General features: G+C 31.2%; 1 pseudogene; it reads left to right on the top strand.

Annotated features, from left to right (window-relative positions):
• LOC111298311 (cytochrome P450 83B1-like) overlaps nt 1-24,314 on the top strand; it is a 64,619-nt pseudogene extending 40,305 nt beyond the window's left edge.
• Nucleotides 24,315-24,632: the final 318 nt, after the last annotated feature.

Here is a 24,632-nt window from a genome sequence, read left to right as displayed (position 1 = left end):
ATTAAAGGTTTTTATGCCATAAAAAATGCCATCACTAATTTCATCTAAAATTTTTATGTATTTATTAAAGGTATTTTTTTACATAATACGCCTTCAATAACTCCTTTATTTTTATCTTATAATATCAGTAAAGAGGGTTTTCTGTAAAAAAATACCTTTAAAAATTTCCTTTTAAAAATTTTTTGGAATTATTAAAGGCATTTTCTATTGAAAACGCCTTTAATATTACACAACTTAAATTTTAAGGGGTTATTGAAGGCTTTTATTCTAGAAAAATGCCTTGACTAATTTGTTTTATTTTTTTAAGTAATTTATTGAAGGCATCTTCTAGCGTAAAGCGCCTTCAATATTTCACTGCTTAACTTTTAAAAGGGATAGTGAAGGCATTTATTGTAGAAAAATGCCATTACTAAATGCTTTTATTTTATTTTATTTCATTTTAAGTACAAACGCATTGAATAATTTTTAATAAAAATTATTGGTATTATTAATGGCATCTTCAATAATCGAGAACTTAAAATTTTTAATGGTTAGTGAAGGCGCTTATTTTAGAAAACCACCTTCACTGAGTACACTTCATTATGTACATAATTATTAAAGGCATTATTTATAATAACCACCTTTAATAATTTTCGTTTAAAAATTTTGGGATTATTAAAAGCGGCTTCTGCTGGAAAATGCCTTCAATATACCACTACGGTTATAGAAGGCATTTATTTCATAGAAACGCCTTCAATAATTTTCATCTAAAAAATTTTGGGATTATTAAAAGCATCTTCTACTGACAAAGGCCTTCAATAATTCCATTTAAATTATCTACATAAATATTGAAGGCGTTTCTTGATAATAAACACCTTCTAAAATTTGTTAGAATTATTAAAGGCGTCTTCTATTGTAAAACACCTTTAATATACAGCTACACAAATTTTAACATGATAATTGAAGGTGTATATTCAAGAAAAATACTTTTAATAATTCCTTTTAAAATTTATAGATAATTAGTGAAGGTAATTTTAGATAACAACCGCTGTCAATAATTTTCTTTAAAAAAGTTTTGGGATTATTAAAAGAGTCTTATACTGGAAAACGCCTTTAATATACCACTATGGTTATAAAAGGCATTTATTTCAGATAAACCCCTTTAATAATTCTTTTAAACTTAGTATATAATTACTGAAGGTATTTGTTAATAATACACGCCTTCAATAATTTTCTTCTAAAAAAATTTTAAAATTATTAAAGGCATCTTCTACTGACAAACACCTTAATAAATAAATTTTAAACTATCTTCATAAAAATTGAAGGTGTTTCTTTATAATAAACACCTTTAATAATTTCTTTCTAGAATTTGTTGAGATTATTAAAGACGTCTTCTACTATAAAATGCCTTTAATATAATGTCACACAAATATTAACACGGTTAATAAATGTGTATATTCAAAAATAAATCTTTTATTATAAATTATCTACATAAATATTAAAGGTGTTTCTTGATAATAAACGTTTTCTAAATTTTGTTGAGATTATTAAAAGCGTCTTTTACTGTAAAACGCTTTCAATATACAATAATGCAAATTTTATCATGATAATTGAAGGTGTATATTCAAGAAAAATGCATTTAATAATTCTTTTTAAATTTTTAGATAATTAGTGAAGGCGTTTTCAGACAACAACTGCCTTCAATAATTTTTTTTAAAAATTTTTGAGATCATTAAAGGTGTCTTCTATTGAAAAAGACTTCAATATACAACTATGGTTAGATAAGGCATTTATTCCAAAAAACTGCCTTTAATAATTTCTTTAAACTTATTACATAATTATTGAAGGAATTTGTTGATAAGACACACATTCAATAATTTTTCTCTAAAAAAATTTTTTGGGGTTATTAAAGGCGTCTTTTATTACAAAATGCCTTCAATAATTTGTTATAAACTTTTGAAGTCCATAATTATTGAAGGCATTTTCTACATAATAGGCCATCAATAATTTACTCCATCCTTATCACAAACATATCAGTGAATGCGATTTTCTACTCAAAATGGCTTTAATAATTTTTAAGAATTATGAAAGGCATTTTTTGAGGATAAACACCTTGAATAATTTAGTTGGAAAATTATTTTTTGGATTACCGAAGGCCTTTTTTTTGTAAAAAATACCTTCAATAATCTCTAATAAAATTTTAAGGGGATTATTGAAGGCGTTGTTTCTAGAAAAATACCTTTAATAATAATTTATATATTCATTTCTATGCCTTGAATATTAGAATGACAAACCGCTAGTACATAAAGTGATTAAAAGCTGGGTTATTCAACTAAAACAAACCCTTAAACACATTTCTATTAGACCATTGATTTTTTTATCCTTATCGTCACCACCGACCTTCAACAAATGAATAGTGCACACCTCTTTTTCTACCGGTAAGTCTTTTTTTTTAGTTTATTGTATTATTTATAATAATCGATAGAGATTTTTTTTTGGTTCCTTAATATTTACATATGCATTTATATATTTTCATTAACTTCACCGTAAGCATAGTTGTCTTAGCACCTTCCATTGCATGTATGCTATTTGTATATAGTACGCCTTAAATATTATGGTTTGCTGAACCTTGTTGTCTGATTTATTTTGCTGAATGGTATTGTATGATATTGAAGGGTTGAATCCTATGCTGAATGGTTTGTTGAACTTTGTTGTATGATATTGTATTTCGAAATGGTATTGTATGATATTGGGGGACTGAATCATATGTTGAATGATTTGCTGAACCTTGTTGTCTAATATTATTTTGTTGAATGGTTTTGTATGATATTGAGAGGCTAAATCATATGTTGAATGGTGTTTTTGAGTGGTTTGCTGAATGGTGTGTCTAAGTACATTGCTGATTGGTATACTGAATGCTGTTTCTGTACACAGTATGATATTGGTTGTATTTAATAATGTACAGTATTAAATTTAGACGATCATATTATATAATTTGTATAATTATGATCAACATTACAGGTATCATGGACTTTGAACAATATCATTCTCTTTCTAATGAACATACATAAGACATAGTTGTAGGAAAATAAAAAAAAGGGGCCCAAATAAATAAATTAAAGTGAGTGACAAAAAAATTCATGTTGATTTCAATCAAAATGGGTAGTCTATGTTTGAAGGAGCTGCTAAAATGGCTACTCATATTGGAGCCATCGTTCGTTGTAGGATTTTCATTACGTACACCGATTGACGAGGAGTTTATGATAATCTAAAGGATGAGATATGACAGTTGGTTGTGGTATGTTTATTCAACTATTTCGTAAAGTTTGTTAACTAATCATTTAATTAAAATTCAATGTGTTCATACTAATTGTGTTAACTTATTTAGGAATGGCTCGATGTCCCAATTAATTATGAAAACATTGTGTTGCAATCTGCTAGGAAAGCGTTCAAAGACTTTAAAAGCAGATTGACAACTTAATATATTTTACTGTTGGCTAATGAAGGTGATGTATTGGCTATTCCACCTGTGGCATATGCAGATGTGATTAGTGTTGAAGATTGGACAAATTTTATTCAATATCTACTTTTAGAAGATTTCTCAGTATGTAAACCCATTACCAAAAAAATTATTTGTAAGTCATTACGCAATATAGCCTTTGATCTTCATATATGATTGACGTAATTTATTGATTTTGTAAAAAATCAAAGAATAGCAACGGGACATTCGGGCTAAATAACAATATCACCATCGGACAATGAGAAAGGGATATGCAAATGTGAAGTATGAGCTTATATGTATTCGCACACTTATTTTATACTCATTAATGAATATTTATGAACATTCATTTCATACATTCTGATTCTTTTATTGATGTAATTTAATAAAAATCAACAAGCTTTGGCACAGAAGTTTCCAGATGGGATGTCTAGAAAAAAAGATATCTATAGAAGGATAGATCCTTTGCAGATGAAGCAACTGAGAAAATGATAAAAAAAATTATATGTATAACTATTTTTTTAATATAATGTATGATTGGCATTGTGGTTGTATGCATGAATGTATACTAGCTTGTATAGATTTGTTGTTACAGCCTATCTTATTATTGTCCTTTAAGATGATTATGTTGCCAAAGTCCAATCTGGTGAACTGGCAACCCAGTATGGCGAAGATCCTTTGTCTTTAGCATTAGGGGCTAAAAAAAGGCCTAGTCGGGTTGTGGGGTTAGTAAATTTATCTTGCCATCAAAGTTTTTTGTTAACCCCATAAATGAGAAATGCATAATATGAAGCAATCATTAAGCAACAACAACAATGAATTAATGACTAGGAGAAATGCCTCAATGATCAACAGTAAAGACTAGTTGCTTTGGAGTCCATGTTGGCATCAATGTAGCATAACATGCTAGTACACTAGTCTGACAACATGGTCCCCATAGGAAAAGCTTTCGTTGCTAGTAAGGAAGCGAACCCATCCTCCACTACCACCCAAGAACTATGATATTGTTTATAATTTTAATATTAATTTGTTTATTATATTGATTGATTTAGTTTTAATACTTATATTTCATTAAATATTATAGTAGGATGTTTGAACTCACAGTATGACCCTTGCTTAGGCTTTCATGGATGAGTTATCCAAATATTTTTTGAAACATTTTTCGGAGAAAACTTCATTACCATTGAGTATGGGAAGGGTTATTTGATAAACCATCATTTTTTTCATTATTATGGAGAAGGTTAAAGAATTTTGTGAACTGGATGAATTATCAGCTTCTGAGATCGTTGCTTATATGAGGCTAGTTTATAAATACAAATATGCACATTCAATATGTAGTAATCTATATTAGGTTGTAATACCAACTAGCGGTGTTGATTGTTATCGTGTAGCTTCCTATATAAAGAGCTCAAGGGGAGACAGTTGACCAACAGATTTAGATTTATTGACCCTAACTTCATTAGTAAGTAGAGTGGGACAGTCGCTTATCATGCTAGTCATATGATCCTATGCATAAAAACACCAACTGATTATTATTTGCTTTCGTATAATGCATAGTAAGCTATATTCCAACCTTAATTACTCCAACTTTACCTAAATCTAATCTGATGTGTAATCTAAGTATATCATTGTTATTATTTTGCAGTCATCATTGGGTGCTTATTGTGATTGACACCAAATCTTTAATGCCGTACTTACTTAATTCAATTAATCCAATGGTGATGCCTAACATCGATATTCAAACTTTTATAAAGAGGTATTATACTTTATTATATTATATATCTTCTGTTTCTTCATAAGTAATTTTATTTATATATTAGGTAATCTTTTTTCTTTTTAATTTAGGGTAATATCTGCATTCGATAAAAAGATAAAGAAACCAAAATAAGTGTCATTACTGGTAAATATGAAATATATTCTTTTATATTGAGTTTGTATAGATAAATATTTCTTAAACCCACTCAATTTAATTTTCAAATACCTCGTCAACTTGGTAATACTGATGTGGATATTATGTCCTTCGTTGTAGGTAGAAGATAGTGTTACATGATTTTATGACCACACCATTCAAGGTTAGTATAAATTTCATAAACTCACTATATCTTTAAAAAAAAAAAATGTACATTATGTTCTCATTTCTTAGCATTTACTTTTGATTTTTTTTTTTAGTGGGAGAGTAAATAAAGCTTCACGGAAGAGGAACTAAATGAAGTCTATAAAGAATGGTGTGATTATGTATTATCATTTATCAATGTTGATAAACCTTCAGGTTAGACATTGTTGGTTGAATATAAATATATAAGGAACAAAGTGTTATAATGTTTTGAATATGTCATGTTGAATGAAAATTTTAAGTTTGTACATTGGGGTATTGTTTTAATATTATTGTTATATTTAATATGAATACACTGTGTACTTAATAAATTATTGAATATGATTATTTCATAAAAGTATATTAATATGGCAACGTTATTAGTTTTAATTTCGGATGTGTGGTCAATTTATTGAAATACAACAATGTTCATTATGTAAATTCCAAAATATAATTCGTAGTATCACATGTAAAAACCAAATATTTTCTAGGCATAAACCTACAATTGACTTGACATATACAATATCAAATATATTTTTTTGATGGGATTATTAAAGGCGTTTTTAGCAAGAAAATACTTGAATCATCCTTAACAAAAAATTTAGAAGGCGTTTTAAATCAAAACCACCTTCAATAATCACCTCAAAAATTAATTATGTGAAATATTAAAGAGGTTTTGGGAAAAAAATGCTTTCAATAATACTAACTAAAAATTAATCTAATGGATTATAAAGGACGTTTTCCTACGGGTAACGCCTTGAATAATCCCTAACAAAATGTTGTTTAAGGCTTTTCTGGATATAATCTCCTTCAATAATCCAACCATCAAAATTTATCATCTAGAATATTAATTATGTTTTTTTATCAAAATCGCATTCAATAATCTCATAAAAAATTTATTGTGTGGAATATTAAAGGCGTTTTGAGCAAAAAACACCTTTAAAAATCCGTCGAGTCTTTTTTGTATAAATTAATACCAACTAAAAATTAATCAAATTGATTATGAAGGGCGTTTTCCTATAGGTAACGCCTTGAATAATCCCTAATAAAATTTTATTGAAGGTGTTTGTTGATATAACTGCCTTCAACAATCCGACCATTAAAATTTATTGACTGAAATATTAAAGGTGTTTTGAGCCAAAAAGGCCTTCAAGCATCCAATCAAACTTTAGTCTATGGATTATTGATGGTGTTTTTGACAAAAATCACCTTTAATAATCACAACAAAAATTTATTAATTAGAGTATAAAAGGCGAGTTTAGCCAAAAATACATTCAAGAATCGGCTCCATATATTTCCTATGGATTATTAAGGGTGTTTTTCTGCGAAAAATGTCTTTAATATTCTCTGTAAAATTTTTTAAAGCAATTGGTGAAGGCGTTTTTGCCAAGAAAACACCTACAATAATCAATTATAAATAATCTCTGCAAAAACCCAAAAAAGGCTAAAATGAGGGATCAAACCTACAACCTTATGGTTAATATTTGTATGATACAAATATTTTGTTATGATATTTATTGAAGGCGTTTTTTAACAAAAACGACTTCAATAAGCTTGTGAAATTTTTTGATCCAATTATTAAAGGCGTTCATTCAATAATCTCAGACAATTTTTTATTAGGTGATTATTGAAGGTGTTGTCCGCCAAAAATATACTGTCATAACGTCTAGATCCGGGGATCTATCACTAGACATTGACTTAAGAAGTCACCACCAATCTTTTTATCTAGGTGCGATTGGCCACATAAAGAATCTATCCTTTCAAGGGACACTTAAGCTTAAGGCCCTAAAATAATAGGTTCAGGTCTACTAACTAGAACAGGGTTCGAGAGTTCGGTTACATGTGAGGAAGGTTATAGCACCCTCACAACGCCCATCAAAAGATGGTACCAGCTTAATTTTGTGTTATCCAATAAGCCTTAAAAATTTATCAATTAATTAATTATTAGAAATTATTCTCAATTGACTCTAATACTTTTAACAGAAAATTGAAAAAATTTCCTCACCTCAAGAGTATGGAAGAAAACTACTGTTTCACTTGTAGAGGCTCCATCGTCGGATTATTTAACATTAAAAAAAATTCAAGAAAATAAAAAAGGAGAAAAATGATTGTTTTTGTATAGGAAAAATTGATACTTTCAACTTTTCCTCAAAAATATTTTTTAGAAAGCTTATTTTCAAGAAAAATTGATACTTTCAACTTTTCCTCAAAAATCAATTTTTGAAAACGTATTTTTAAGGAAAATTAATACTTTTAACTTTTTCCCAAAAATATTTTTTAGAAAACTTATTTCCAAGGAAAATTGATACTTTCAACTTTTCCTCAAAAATATTTTTTTTTGAATTTTATTTAAAGAAAATAAAATAAAAAAATAAAAATAAAATAAAAAATATTAAACAATTCTAATCTAATTAATAAATAATAATAATAATAAAAAAACCTGAAAATAGGTCGACTTAACGGCTCGGCTCGACTTAAGAAAAAAGCAGCTCGGAGACGCAACTCGAGGGTATCGGCTCGGTTCGGGAAACAGCTTGGAGACGCGGTTCACATGCGGGTCGAAAGTGGGTTGTAGCTAGGGTCGGGTCGGATCTTGGCAAAACACACGGATCTTTTGGGAATAGTAACGCCAAAACGACGTCGTTTTTGACGGGTATAAAAGGCTAATCCCTCTATTTTTCAGTAGATTTCTCCTCCTCTCTCTAAACCACGAAGAACTTCAGTTAAATTATCGTCGGATTCTAAAAATTTTCACTGGAATCTGGGTTTTTCACCGAAAGTTCACCGAAAAACTGATCGATTTCTGAAAATAGTCGTTGAAAACTGGGAAGTTGGCCAAAAAATTCAAACTTGGCCGAAAATGTCACCAAAAAATTCAACCGAAATCTGAAAATTTTTCAAAAATTTTCTAAAAAAAATTCGCTAAAAAATTCTCCAAAAATTTCCATCGATTACTAGAGCTTATTCCAATGCACCAAAACCCTTTTTAACTTTTATTTCTTCTCTGTTCACTCTCTCTTAGCCAGAGTATACCTTTTTTCTGTCCTCCAATCCTTTGATCTGTGGATCTATTTATAAGGATTGATTAGAAGAGTTTCTGATCAATCCCAACTTCTCATTGGATTGGGATTCAATCATTGAATCCAATATGGACTCTGATTGAATCCCAATTCATGGTGGGATTCCTCAAATCAATCCAATCTCAGTCGAAAAAAAAGAAAAAAGAAAAAAAATAAAAATCAAATAAAAATATTAATAGATAATTAAAAGAAAATAATCAGATAAATCAAAATATTAACAAATAAATAAAAATAAATAATAGATAAATAATAATAAATACATATATATATTAATATATAAATAGCTAAGTAATAATAAATGTATATATGAACATAAAAAAATAAATAAATATATATTAATAAATAGTAATAATAAATAAATAAATAATACATAAGATACAAAAAAGAAAAAAGAAAAAATATAAATATAAATATAAAAATATAAAATACAAAATAAAAAAATAAAAACAAAAACAAAATGGGCCTACCCATTTGGACCAGGCCCAATTGATTCAGGCCTGGACTAAATTGGGTGTCTACAGTTGCCCTTCTTTTTACATTTTTTGTAAAACAGAAATTACATAAAGACTTAGACATCCATTCAAGACTCAACTCGACCTCTTTTTTCATTTTCTTTTTGTTAAAGATTTGATCAAAACTCCTCTAAGCAGAGGCTCAACGACTTTGAAAAACATAAACAATGCTCCTCTAATCAGAGGCTCAACGACTTTGAAAATAAATAAAGCTCCTTTAATCAGAGGCTCAACAACTTTGAAAATAACTAAAGCTCCTCTAATCAGAGGCTCAACGACTTTTGAAGAGTAAATGGCTCCTCTAATCAGAGGCTCAACAACTTTTAGAAAATAAATGGAGCCCCTAATCAGAGGTATCACAACTTTGGAAAATAAATGGCTCTTATAATCAGAGGCTCAATGACTTTAAAAAAATAAATTGCTCCTTTAATCAGAGGCTCAACAACTTTTGAAAAGTAAATGGCTCCTTGGCAATCATGTCCAAAGGAGTTAAAAATCATGTTTGAAAGAATTTCAGGGGATTATGCCCAAAGGTCTTACAAATCAACCCTGATACTGAGAGATATCTTATTTCAAGGATTAGAAACTTACCTGACAAGCTTTTTCTTAGATTTTAAAATGTCTCACATCTGTCTTCTTTATGTGGGATGTTGGAATACCCTTGCTTCTTGAATTCATACACTATATTTTCTTGAATGTACTATATGCTGCAATGCATATGAAATTCAATGCATGCTATGCAAATGTTGGCTAATTAACTCCTATTCAATTGTAGTACTCAAGTTTCTCAAGCTTTTTTTTTTGGGCATCGAACCCTTTGATTCTTCAAAAACCAAATTACGCTGCTCTTCTAAAATCGAGCAAGTGTAGCTCTTAATCATCTCTTTCACTCACATTCTTTCTGTAAGAAATCTCTTTCGAAATTCAATGTCTTTATCAAGAACTGAACATCTTGATTCTGTCTTTATCACTTTTGACTTATTCAATGTAATGTAAAAATCTTTTATGTCATTATTCATTCATTAATCATTATTTCAAATTCAAAAAGTAAAAATGCATTTGCACATTTCTTCCATTATAGGGTAATAAGAAGAAAATGATAAGAATGGTTAAGAAACAGTCGCTAGAAAATGGACATAAAGAGTGAAGTAGAATGTCTTTTATAAACAAAATGTTGGCAAACTTCGGCCAAGAAAGAGTTACAAGGATAAGTATGAGGACAAAGCCCAAAAATGAACAATCGGATAATCATGATAACATATCTCAAGGTTTTTCTGAAAATCCAACCATCTGATGTATTTAACAACTTGGAGCTCCTCCGAATTTGTTAGTCTCTATGCCAACGAATTTTCAAATTTGATGTTGTATTCTCATTATCTAAGCTGCCTTTTCAGATTTTCAACTTAGATAAACCCCTTGACTCAAATCGCCCTTTTAAGGTTTTCACCTTGAGTCTTCCTTTTTCATTCATTTTTTTTCATTTTTTTCCTTCATTTTTTTTTCAAGCATAGTATTTTTTCACAGCATCAAAATTTATAGGATGGGGTAAATCATTTCCATCCATCTCAGCCAATATCAACATTCTACTCGAGAAAGCCTGTTTCACCACATACGACCTTTTTCTAATTCGAAGTTCATTTTTCTCTATTATCGTGCTGGATTAGGAGGATTTTCTTCAAGACCAACTCTCCTTCTCAAAAGTAATGAGATCGAATCTTTTTGTCATGTGCCCTCATCATTCTTTTTTGATATAACTGACCATGGCAGAGTACAATCAATCTCTTTTCTTCTATGAAATTTAACCGTTTATAGCATTTTCGAATCCATTCAGCTTCTTTCAACTCTATTTTTTTTAGAACCCTCAAGGATGGAATCTTCACTTCCACTAAAAGTACAGTTTCTATCTCATAAACTAAAAAAAATGGGGTTGCCCCAGTAAAGGTGCACACTGATGTTCGATATGCATCAGTGCAAATGGTAACTTCTCATGCCAATCTTTATAAGTCTCGATCACCTTTTTCAGAATCTTTTTTATGTTCTTGTTGGCTACCTTAACTACCCCATTCATTTTTAGATGGTATGGTGTCGAGTTATGATGCTTGATCTTGTATTAAGCACATATTTCTTGCATCATCTTACTGTTTAGATTTTTGGCATTGTTTGAAATAATTCTTTCTGATATCTATAGATGATCTCTCTCTTTATGAACTTGTAAACTACAGATCGTGTTATACTTACATATGATGCTGCTTCCACCCATTTTGTGAAGTAATCTATCATCATAAAAATGAATCTGATAAGACCAATGACTTTCATGCCCCACATTAAGAATAGCCAAGGTGGTGCTATAACATATAAAGCAGATGGTGAAACATGGATCTTATCAGCATATATCTAGTATTTATGGCACTTACAAGTATAGTCAATACAATCACTCTCCATTGTCAACCAATAATATCCCACTCTCATGATCTATCTCGCTATCATATGTCCACTGGTATGTGCCTCACAAATTCCATCATGCACCTCTTCAATGATTTTTCTTGCTTCAGCTTTACTTATGCATCTTAGTAATACTTGATCACGACTTCTTTTGTATATAACATCCCTATCCAGAAAAAAACTCATAGCCAATCTTTGAATGACCCTTTTATCATTTTTTGTTACTTAAACTAGGTATTGCTAATCTTTAATATACTGTAAAATATCATGATACCAAGGCTTTTCATCTTCTTCCTCTTCTACATTAGAGCAATGAGCTGGCATATCCTTAACATCTAGCCTGATGGACTAAATATTAGTATTGTTATTAATTTAAATCATTGCAGCCAAAGTAGCTAATGCATCGATAATCAGATTCTCTTCTCGAGGTAAATGGTCAAACTGGATATCTTCAAATTATTTTATCAACTCTAGAATATACTTCTGATATGGAACAAGTTTTGAATCTCTCGTCTCCTATTTCTTTTTCAACTAATATATAACTAGAGCTGAGTCCTCAAACACTTTTAATGCTTTCACTCTTCTATCTATAGTAGCTTGTAGGCCCATGACACATGCCTCATATTCAGCAATGTTATTTATGTAATTAAAATTTAACCTTACTGTTACAAGGCAGTATTGTTCTTCTGGAGAAATCAGAATTATCCCAATTCCATGTTTCAAGGCATTGACAGCTCCATCAAAATACATTCTCTAACATTTTTTACTATACTCTCTTTTTTTCAGTTGGGAAATAGTCATTAGATTTTCATCAGAGAATTTCAACCTCATTGGTTCATATTCTACAGTAGCACGATCGGTAAGGAACTCTGCTATGGCACCCTCTTTTATTACTTTTTGGCTTACATATATAATATCATATTTCGAGAGTATTACTTGCCATCTAGTAATTCTTTCAAATAAGAAAGGCTTTTCGAAGATATATTTAATTGGATCCAGTTTTACTATGAGCCATGTGGTATGATAGAGCATATACTGTCTAAGTCTTTTGACAGTCCACGTTAATGCGTAACACATTTTCTCTAATGAGAAATACTTGGATTCATACTCTGTGAACTTTTTACTCAGATAGTAAATAGCTCTATTTTTTTCAGCTAAACTTATCTTGTTGCCCCAGCACACATCCCATTAAATTTTCAAATACTGTTAAGTATAGAATTAAAGGTTTTCCTGAAACAGGTGGCACCAACATTGGAGGGTTTGACAAGTATTGCTTAATTTTATCAAAAGCCACTTGACATTCGTCATTCCATTTTCCAAGGTTATTCTTGCAGAAAAGCTTAAATATGGGATCACATTTGTAGATAAGTTGAGAGATAAATCGAAAAATGTAATTCAATCTTCTAAAAAAACTTTAAACTTCTTTTGGTGTACTCGAAGGTGAAAATTTTGAATGGCATTATCTGGATCGACTTCAATTCCTCTTTCACTGACCATAAAGCCTAGTAACTTCTCTGACTTTATCCCAAAGGTGTACTTGGCTGGGTTTAACTTGAGCTGGAACCTTCTTAATCTTTCAAATAACTTTTTGAGGCTGGTGACATGATCTTCATCCTCATATGATTTTACAATCATATCATCTACATACACCTCGATTTCTTTGTGCATCATATCATCGAAGAGTGTTACCATGGCCCTTTGATATTTTGCCCTAGCATTCTTTAACCCAAAAGGCATGACCTTATAACAAAAAGTTTCTCACATGGTCACAAAAGTAATTTTTTCCATATCATCTGCAGCCATTTTTATCTGATTATACCCTGAAAAACCATCCATAAAGGAGAAAATTGAATGCCTAGTCGTGTTATCTACCAGTGTGTCGATATGAGGTAAAGAAAAGTTATCCTTTGGACTAGCCTTATTTAAATCATAATAGTCTACACATATTCGTACCTTTCTATCTTTCTTAAGAACTAGTACTATATTGGCTACTCACTATGGATACTTAGCCACTTATAGAAAACCTGCATCAAATTGTTTCTTCACCTCTTTTTTGATCTTTAGTAGCATTTCAGGCTTCATTCATCTCAGTTTCTATTGAATTGGCTTACATTCTAGCTTTAAGGGTAATATGTGCTCCACTATCTCTGTGCTTAGCCTTGACATATCCTAGTAAGACCAAGCAAATACATCTACAAATTTTTTAAGTAGGTCTGTCAAACATTGTCTATTTTTTGATGAAAGTGAAGTACCAATTCTGACATCTTTCTTATTCTTTTCATCTCTTAGATTCACTAAGTCAACTATCTTCTGATAAGGCTCAATTGGCTTATTTTCTTGTTCAATCAATCTCATTAGGTCCGAAGGCATAACATATTCCTCATAATTCTCTTCATTGTCAAGTTCATCAGTGTTAATTGAATTCTTAAAACTAACCTCTTGATTATTATCATGATTATCTTCATGTTCATTTAAGGACCTAAAATTGGATGAAATGGGGTATGTTGGCAAGATGTGTTTGAAAAGATAGAAATAATGAAGACACAAGAAAAAATGAATGAAAATGCATCATTCCTAACTTTTATTAAAATAATAAAAGATAAATGACCCAAACAAGAAATATCACCCCAATGCCTTGGGAAATAGCTATTGAGATGTTACAATTACATTGTATTAGTTTCAAAAGTCATAGGCATTTCAGTGGCACTCTAATTATTCAGCTCATAATCTGACAGACAAAGGCAAACCCACTCTTCTTGATTAATCTCCACTTCATCTTCAATAACATCAATAGTTAACTGGGCAAAAGTGCTTTCCATATTTTTTTTGTGTTTGGGTATATGAATCCTTTAGGTCTGAAAGTTTCATACAAGTTTGGGATAACCATTAGTCTTGCTGTTTTTCCTGCTGGTCTTCTCTTGATCTCCCATTCTACTACCTCATAGCCTAGGCCTAACCTTTCACTATTGTCTATCACCATCGAGGTTTCTTTTATTTCCTGTAAGTTTTTACCCAACCCTAGTCCTGGATACCAGCCCTTATTGATGACTTGGCTCATCACTATCCTTGAAAAGGGCTAATTTTTAAGTCCTTCACCAACAGAATTAACTAGCTTAAAAGATTAATAGGAGCATTCTAATGCTTCTTTGGTAGCCTCTACATATAGAGTATTCAATGGTTAGGTCACTAGCATGTCTTCTTCCTCAACTACCACTACTAATTGACCTTCTACATTAAACTTGATCTTTTGGTGCAAAGTAAAGGGCACAGTTCTTACCATATGAATCTATGGCCTTTCCAATAGACGACTATAGGATAGAGAGATATCCATCACTTGAAACTTCATATTAAAAGTGCATGGCCCAATTTGTAAGGGCATCTCAATATCCTCTAGGACTTTTCTTCTGGTCCCATCAAAAGCTTTCATGATCATTTGACTATCTTTCATATGAAAGTAATCAATAGGTAGCCTTACCAAAGTTGACATAGGCATAACATTGATAGTAGAGCCATTATCAATAAAGACCTTGGCTACGATATGGCTTTTGCACTTAATCGTGATATACAAAGCCTTGGCATTTCTCTTTCCCTCTGAGGGAATCTCATCATCGCTGAACGAAATATGATTCGACATGATTAGATTTTCAGCCAAGTGGTTCACATATTCAATAGATACATTATGTGCCACGTATGCTTGATTCAACACTTTCAATACGGTATTTCGGTGTGACTCTGAGTTTATCAGTAGTGATAGTAATGAGATTCGAGCTGGCATTTTATTCAACTGTTCAACAACCGAATACTCAGTATGTTTTACCAGCTTCAAGAATTCATAAACCTCTTTTTCTGATACCGACTTCGGGCAATCTTTTTCAGGTTCTACTTCAGGGTTATTCCATCTTTCTCCTTCATTGGCCTTCTCTCTTCTAGCCTTCTCTAATATTTTTAGAGTGTAACACCTTCCACTTTGGGTAATACCTCCTACACCAATTATATTGGAAGTGTCAATTTTAGAGACATCCCCTTCTTACCTCTGAACTACTGTATCACAATCATATCTTTAAGGTATAACTTTATCATCCTTGTATTAAGAAAAAGTCAAAACTTTAAAAGTTATCAACCTGTGAATGAGTTTATCTATGATTGATTTTGGCTTGTTCCCATAATAAATTGTCACTGGCTTTGGAAACACTTTTGTAGGCTTATCAGTCATGGACATCTCAATACTTCCTAAATTTTTTTTTCTTTCATAAACCTCCATCTGGTATGAATCTAAGAATTTTTGTACCTCTTGGTGAAACTGTTCACAAGTTTTGATAGAGTGGCCCATTGCTCCATTATGATATTTACAACTAATACCGACTATAAATATTTCATGATAACTGTGTAGACTCACTAGTTATATCATGTCAACTTTCCACAAGATACCAAACAGCTGACTAAAAGACATCTTAATCTCTGCCACTTCTTTCTTTAAATGATGCTCTTGTTCTTCACTTAAAGCATTCACATTATGAATAAGCAAGGGATTACCACTAACATTTGGTGCAGTCACCCCTCCTGTATCAAAGCTAATCATTCCATCCTTAATTAATCGTTACACTTTGTGTTTCAGGGTAGTGTAATTTTTGGTGGAGTGACCAGCAATCCTATAGTGATAGTCGTAATGGGCTGTCGGATCGTACCACTTGAGGTAAGGTGGCTTGAGGGGTTCTAACTTACTAGAAGCAATCAAATGATTGTTGTAGAGCTCTCGATATAATTTTATGTAAGTCATTGAGATTGAGTCAAATACGAGTTTTTCATGAGTAGTTCGTTGCTCCCGTGAACCACTCATTGGGTTAGTTAGATGAGTTTGGAATCTTATGGTAAGTTGAGTGTTAGGACTGTATATGGTATTCTTAGGTCTAAAAGAGGGTTAATATGTTTGGGGATAAAGTGACTGTACAAATGGTTGGTATAGGTAAGGAAAAGTGTTATTTATAGTAAGATAATATGAAAGGTATCCTTGTGGTGAGTAGGATTGATAACCCTCAAATTGCTATCTATTAAAGCTCATAGCCTGAGCTTCAGTCTCTTTCTTCTTTGAGACTCTTTTGTTGGATGCTTCACCTCCTTCTTACTTGTCATTCTTGATGGCACTTTCGATAATTTCTTCCAAAATTACCATATCAACAAAGTTTTTGGTTGTATTCCCTATCATTTTTTCATAATAGAGAGGTTTCAAAGTGCTAACAAATAGCATCGTAGTCTCTTTCTCAGTTAGAAGAGGTTGTACCTGAGAAGTTACATCTCTTCATCTCTAGGCGTATTCTTTAAAAGACTCGTTTGCCCTTTTTTTCAGGTTTTATAAAGATAAATGATCAGGAGCCAAATCGATAATATGTCGATATTGACTGATGATGTCATGAGCCATATCACTCCAAAAACAAATGTGGGTTCTGTCCAGCTGAACATATCACCTGGCAGCAGAGCCTGTAAGGTTATCTTGAAAAATATGCATCAAGAGTTTTTCATCATGAGCATGGGCTACCATCTTCTGGCAATACATGGTGATATGAGTTTTGGGGTACTTTATACCATCATATTTTTTAAATTTTGATACTTTGAACTTAGGCGGAATGACTACATTCGAGACTAAGCACAATCTAGCAACATCAACAGAGCCATAAAATCCAATCCCCTCTACTGCCCGTAACCTTTGTTCAAGCATACTAATCTTTAGATCTCCCTGAGACTCCATCAATTTTACTTTTTCTTTCTCCTTCTCTTTTAAATCATCCAAATTAGGAATCAGTTCTACTACCTTTTCAGTAAAGATAAGATTTACATAGCTATGATAATGTCCTAGGTTGAAGGCTAATGGCATTCTAGGATATGTAGGATATACGAAGTGTTATGGTGGAATCTCTTGTGCAGACTGGGCTTGCGGTGGACCACAACCTAGTAGATACAAAGGATCAACCACTTCTTGCAATAGGGAACTTGTTGGCTTATGTTTTCTTCTACTCTTTTTTTTTTGTTTAGCTTATTGAGAGCATCTAAAATCTTGCTCAACTTATTTTTGATCTTTTCTTGTGCTTTTTCTAGCTTTTCAAATCTGTGAGAGTTTTTCTGCTCTATTTATCTGGCTCTAGATCTTGTGTTGTATCGATGGATAGGGTTCTCGCTAACCTTGAGTACCATTTCTTAAAATTAGTAAATTTGCATGACTATCTCATGGTTACTTTGTTAAGTGTAATGAATGATAATGCAATGAATGAAAAATGCATGTATGCAAAGAATATTTGCCTTAAAGATGGTATTTAACTAAAAAAATTTATTTATTCCAAAAAACTTTTATTTACAATGAGTTTAACATCCTAGAATTATAACCATAAAATTGTTTGATCTGTTCATACTAAGCCTTGACTTCTTCGATGAAGTTCAACAGACGCTGTCCATGTTCTTCTACTGGGGCCACCACTTGTTTCAATGTCTCTACCTCTTTCACCATCTCTCTTACCTTGCATACCCCTTTACAGATTTGGGTCATTAGGTGCTCAATGTATTTCTGTCTTCCTAAGTTCTCTTTTTTACCACACCAGACTTAGTATGATAACTCTCTATGCTCTCTAACCAATGCAGCAATATGGCCTTCTTGTTTATTCACCTTTTGTCTTAGCTTGTTCAGATAACTATTTAGCATGTTATTCTCTATCTGTACTTGGGTACTTTTTTCTTCCAATTCAACGTATTCTTACTACAATCTTGCATTCTCTTCAGTTAGCTCAATAATGGTTATCTTTTTGGCCCTTTTTCTTACACATAACCTTTTATGCTCTTGGTGTAACTCTGCTAAGTCTTTAACAGCTATATCACGCTCTCTAGCAATCTTGTGAACTCTAGCTTTATGACTTTCAGCTCTATCTTTCCATTAGTTTTTTTCTTCTTGAAGCTTCTAGATTTTTTACTTTAACTTACCCTTTTCAGACTCAAATTCTTTTGTTACAAGCTCTAATTCTGATGGTATCTTTTCAAGTTTCTCTCCTGTTGACAGTTGAAAGCTTTCATAAGTGAATACCATTTTTTGTCTTTGTTTTGCTCTCCAAACCAAATACCTTAGAGTACTTTATTAGTAAACGGTCCATAACTCACTCTTTGAAGATTTTTCCATGTTTTAATCATCTCATTCATCATCTGAAATGCTTTTAGCTCACTGTAAGAGAAATTTAACTGATGAAGCTCATAAGTCATAAAAATGAACTATTCTTCTCCAAACTACCTTCTCACTAGGAGTGGTGCATAATTTGTCACTCTCCATAAATCCAAAAGTGGGATCACTGTATTATCCCTACATTTATACAACATAGGCTCACAATTCATCTATGGGGCCAACCATCTTACATCGATACTGGTTTTATAGGAAAGTTATCCATTCTTTTTTAGACTTTCATTCTGACCACCCATTTTCACAGAATTTCTTGATCGAAGTTCGATTGTGGATATAAAGCTTCGAGAAAGCACCTTTTCCCCATTTGAAATAACTTTTCATCCATAAGTATAATAACTGTATGCAACCTATAAAGCGCCTTCCAATCTAATGACAGTAACTTAAAGATTTGATAGTCTCTGCTAATATTATCGTTGAAGGATTACAGCCATTGATCACACTCTCAAAGAAGTCAACCACTGCTATCTCAATATAACCCAAAACCTTTGAGAAGATCACCATTCTGTATATGGCTAAGGCAAATATATCTAACCCCCATTCTTCGTTGGCATGTTACACTAGAAACTCATGAAGGAACTTTTAAGGTAAGCAAACCTGTTCTTATTTTTTCTTTGTATGATAATCCACAACTTCTTTGTCTATCCCCATGAGTTGAGCCAAATCCTTACGAAATCCTGACTTGTGTGTTTTGACATATATCTTATCAGGAGCCTTGAGGTACAAACCCAATAAAATTGAATATTTTTTTATGGTTAGAGTCATATCAGCTTCATTAAAAATAAAACACTTGTATGCAGGATCCCAGAATTATGCTATAAGTCTAATTAGTTGATCATCAACAACGACTGCTAGAAGGTGTGCTATATGACCGTGTCTCTGGCAAAATTACTTTTGTCTTGACGGACTCATCTTCTTCCATATATCAACCAAATCCTCTAGATTATTTTATTTGAAGAGGATAGATATTTCTTGAGATAAAGTAAAATCATATCCGATTGGTAAACAATCCTCCATCTTCAATTGAATCTTTTTTTACTGGATTCTTACTTCGTTTGGTGTCTCACAAGGTGCTAATACGGATGAAGAACAAACTAGTCGTTCAGTAGAGTCCATGAAAAAATTTATTTGTTGAAGATCGTCTTTTAAGCAAATGTTCTTTATGCAACTATATGATATGAGCATGAACCAATGCAAAAGAATGAGAGAAAAGGTTAGTATGCCCAGAAAAAAGAAATAAATAAATAACTACGTAAATTTAAACATCACACAGAATAAAAGGAATGAATCATATACTTTTGGTCAATTCTAAAAGGGAAGAGTGATGGCTCTATCTATAGGTTAGGCATTTCTAAGGTTCACTTTATGTGGTTTAAGGTCAAAGTCTAAAGGTTTCCAAATTGCTCCTTACATCATTGTCCATCACAGACTAGTAAGGCACCCTAATCTTCACCCATTACAGGCTACAAATAGAAAAGGTTCAATTTGAGTGAGAGTATTTCGCTAGCCACTGCGGAGGCATTAAACCTCATGAAAGCAATAGGTACTTTACTCCCTCCTAGAGAGACAGAGCTCGGGTATAGAGCTCATGTTATGCACATGCATATGAATGACATAAATAAACATGAATGAATAATAACATATATATACAAAAAGGTTCAATTTTATTAGGCTTTTGGATAACACAAATTTATTTGCTGGCCTGACTCTCAAAGGTCCCTAGTGGAGTCGTCAAGCTGTCATAACGTCTAGATCTGAGGATCCATCACTAGACATTGACTTAAGAAGTCAACACCAATTTTTTTTATCTAGGCGCGGTTGGCCACCTAAGGAATCTATCATTTCAAGGGACACTTAAGCTTAAGGGTCCCTAAAAGAATAGGTTCAATTCTACTAACCAGAACAGGGCTCGAGAGTTTGGTTATGTGTGAGGAAGGTTATAGCATCCTCATAACGCCCATCAAAAGATGGTACCAGCTTAATTTTATGTTATCCAATAAGCCTTAAAAATTTACCAAGTAATTAATTATTGAAAATTATTCTCAATTGACTCTAATACTTTTAGCAAAAAATTGAAAAAATTCATTCACCTCAAGAGTATGCAAGAAAACTACTATTTCACTTGCAGAGGCTCCATCGTCGGATTATTTAACATTAAAAAAAATTTAAGAAAATAAAAAAAAGGAAAAAATGATTGTTTTTGTACAAGAAAAATTGATACTTTCAACTTTTTCCCAAAATATTTTTAGAAATTTTAATTTCGAGGAAAATTGATACTTTCAACTTTTCCTCAAAAATTCATTTTTTGAAAACTTATTTTTAAGAAAATTTGATACTTTCAACTTTTTCTCAAAAATATCTTTTTTAGAAAGCTTATTTTCAAGGAAAATTTATACTTTCAACTCTTTCTTAAAAATATTTTTTAGAAAGCTTATTTTCAAGGAAAATTGTTACTTTCAACTTTTCCTCAAAAATCCATTTTTGAAAACTTATTTTCAAGGAAAATTGATACTTTCAATTTTTCCCCAAAAATATTTTTTAGAAAGCTTATTTTCAAGGAAAATTGATACTTTCAACTTTTTCTCAAAAATTTTTTTTTTGAATTTTATTTAAAGAAAATAAAATAATAAAATAAAATAAAAACATTAAACAATTCTAATCTAATTAATAAATAATAATAATAATAATAAATAATTAAAAAAATTGAAAATGGCTCGGCTCAGCTTGACTTGAAGAAGAAAAATGGCTTAGAGACGTGGCTCGGGGGTGTCGGCTCAACTTGGGAAATAGCTCAAAGACGCGGGTCACACGCGGGGCGAAAGCGGGTTGGCGCTCGGGTCGGATCGGATCTTGGTAAAACGCACGGATCTTTTGGGAACAGTAACGCCAAAACAACGTCGTTTTTGACGGGTATAAAAGGCTAATCCCTCTATTTTTCAGTAGATTTCTCCTCTCCTCTCTCTCTCTTCCCTTCTTTTCCTCTACCCTCCTCTAAACCACAAAGAACTTTGGTTGAATTCTCGTTGGATTCTAAAAATTTTCGTCGAAATCTGGGTTTTTCGTCAGAAGTTCACCGAAAAACTGATCAGTTTCTGGAAATAGTCGCCAGAAACTGGGAAGTTGGCCAAAAAATTCAAACTTGATCAGAAAAGTCACCAAAAAATGCAAACATCGTCGAAAAATTCAATTGAAATCTGAAAATTTTTCAAAAATTTCCAAAAGAAAAATTCCCTAAAAAATTCTCCAAAAATTTTCACCGATTACTAGAGCTTATTCTAACGCACCAAAACCCCTTTTAACTTCTGTTTCTTCTCTGTTCACTATTTTTCAGCCAGAGTCTGCCCTTTTCTATCCTCCAATCCTTTGATCCGTGGATCTATTTATAGGGATTGATTAGATTTATTTATAGGGATTGATCAAAAAAGTTTCTGATCAATCCCAACTCTTCCTTGGATTGAGATTCAATCATTGAATCCAATATGAACTCTGATTGAATCCCATTTTACGATGGGATTCTTCAAATCAATCCAATCTTAGCCGAAAAAAATAAAAATAAAAATCAAATAAAAATATTAATAGATAATTAAAAAATAATCAGATAAATCAAAATATTAACAAATAAATAAAAATAAATAATAGATAAATTATAATATATAAATAGATAAATAATAATAAATACATATATATAATAATATATAAATAGCTAAGTAATAATAAACATATATATTAACATAAAAAAATAAAAATATATATATTAATAAATAGTAATAATAAATAAAGAAATAATACATAAGATACAAAGAAGAAAAAATATAAAATAAATATAAATATAAATATGTAAATTAGAAAATAAAAAAAATAATAAAAAAACAAAAACAAAATGGGCCTACCCATTTGGACCAGGCCCAATTGATCCAGGCTTGGACCAAATTGGGTGTTTACACACGCTTTTAGTATTCACTGAAAATTTTAAGGAAGGATTATTCAAGGCATTTTAGTCGAGAAACGTCGCTGATATCAAGTCTTTGGTGGTGTTTATAAGTAACAACATCGCTATTTGAATATTTAATAACGTTTTGATAATAAATGCCTTAAGTTTTATAAAAACACAGAAGCTAGTAGTGTTTGTAAGTGAATGACCGTTACAAAACTGTCGCTAATACGTCATTTTCTTGTAGTGATTATTCAAGATATTTTTGCCCATTATTGGGGATTATTGAATGCATTTTTGGAAAAAAAATGCCTTTAATAATCCTTTTCAATTTTTATAAGAGGATTATTCAAGACATTTTTGGTGAAAAATACGTTGAATAATCCCTGTTATTTTTTAGATTATTGAAGCTATTTTTTTACTAGAAACGCCTTGAATAATTGGTTAGTTAAGGTATTTTTAGTAAAAAATACCTTCAATAATCCCTTATAATTTTTTATTGAAGATTATTGAATGTGTTTTTAGTCAGAAACGCCTTCAATAACGAATTATTGAATACATTTTTTGTCAGAAACTCCTTAAATAATGGGGTTATTAAAGGCTTTTCTGGTCAAAAACACATTCAATAATCTCCTTTAATTTTAAAAAGGGATTATTCAAGGTGTTTTTGGCAAAAAAATGCCTTGAATAATCCTCTGATATATTTTTTGACATTATTCAAGGCGTTTCTGGCCAAAAACACCTTTAATAATCTCTTCTAATTTTTTATTAGGCATTATTGAAGGCTTTTTTAGCTAGAAATATCTTGAATAATGGATTATTGAAGGCATTTTTGGCCAAAAATATATTGAATAATCCCCTCTAATTTTTTATTACTAATTATTAAAAGTATTTTTTTGTCAAAAACGCCTTGAATAATCGATTATTGAAGGTATTTTTAGCCAAATATGCCTTGAATAATCCCATGTCATTTTTTATTAAGAATTATTCAAGGTGTATTTTTATCAAAAAGCTTTGAATAATCTCCTTCAATTTTTATTGGGAATTATTCAAGGTTTTTTTGACCTAAAATGTCTTGAATAATCCCTTACTAAAAATACTAGAGTAGCTTAGTCAGTTAGAGTATACAGCTATTAACTATAAGGTTCTAAGTTTGATCCTTCTTTCTAGTATTTTGAGAGCTTTTTAAGGAGTCCGTTAGCCGCTATATAAGAATTTAGTGGCGTTTTATAAAAAAAATGTCGTTAATCTTATAAAAACACAAAACTTTATGGCATTTATTTAAAAATGTCGCTATAAAATAGCCACTAAATCTCCATTTTCCTATAGTGTATTAACTACAAAGGATTGGACTTCCAGCTTATACCATTTGGTGGTGGTAGAAAGGGTTGTCCTAGAATACATATGGGAATTGCAAATGTAGAGCTTGCCTTTGCTAATCTTGTTTACAAATTTGATTAGGAAATTTTGTTTGGGATTAACTTGGAAGACTTAGACTTGGATGTCATACTTAGTATTACAGCACACAAAAAGAATGCTCTTCGTCTAGTGGCTAGGAAGATATATTAAGATTTAATCAATGTAATTATGTTAATTTTAACTTAATTTCTTGTTTAGAAATGTAAGTAACCGAAATTCATTAGAATGAATTTCTTAATCATGGAACGAAGCTCTACAAATAAACCCTAGATTTCATCACCCAATCTCTCCTTAAGTATACCATACCAAAAGCCAAGAAATAGAGAGTGAAAAAGTTCCTCAACAACAACCCAAAACGAAAAACAAAAATTTTCAACAGTAATCAAAAGTGGATGAATGTCCCTGGACGTGCATTAAGCGCTATTGAATGTCCATCTTCATGTTTAAATACATAGAACCATGATAACA

The sequence above is a fragment of the Durio zibethinus genome, chromosome 16, assembly GCF_047325235.1.
Source record: "Durio zibethinus cultivar Kanyao isolate XHJ-2024 chromosome 16, ASM4732523v1, whole genome shotgun sequence".
NCBI classification, from domain to species: Eukaryota; Viridiplantae; Streptophyta; class Magnoliopsida; order Malvales; family Malvaceae; genus Durio; species Durio zibethinus.
This window is presented reverse-complemented; position numbering and strand designations above follow the sequence as displayed.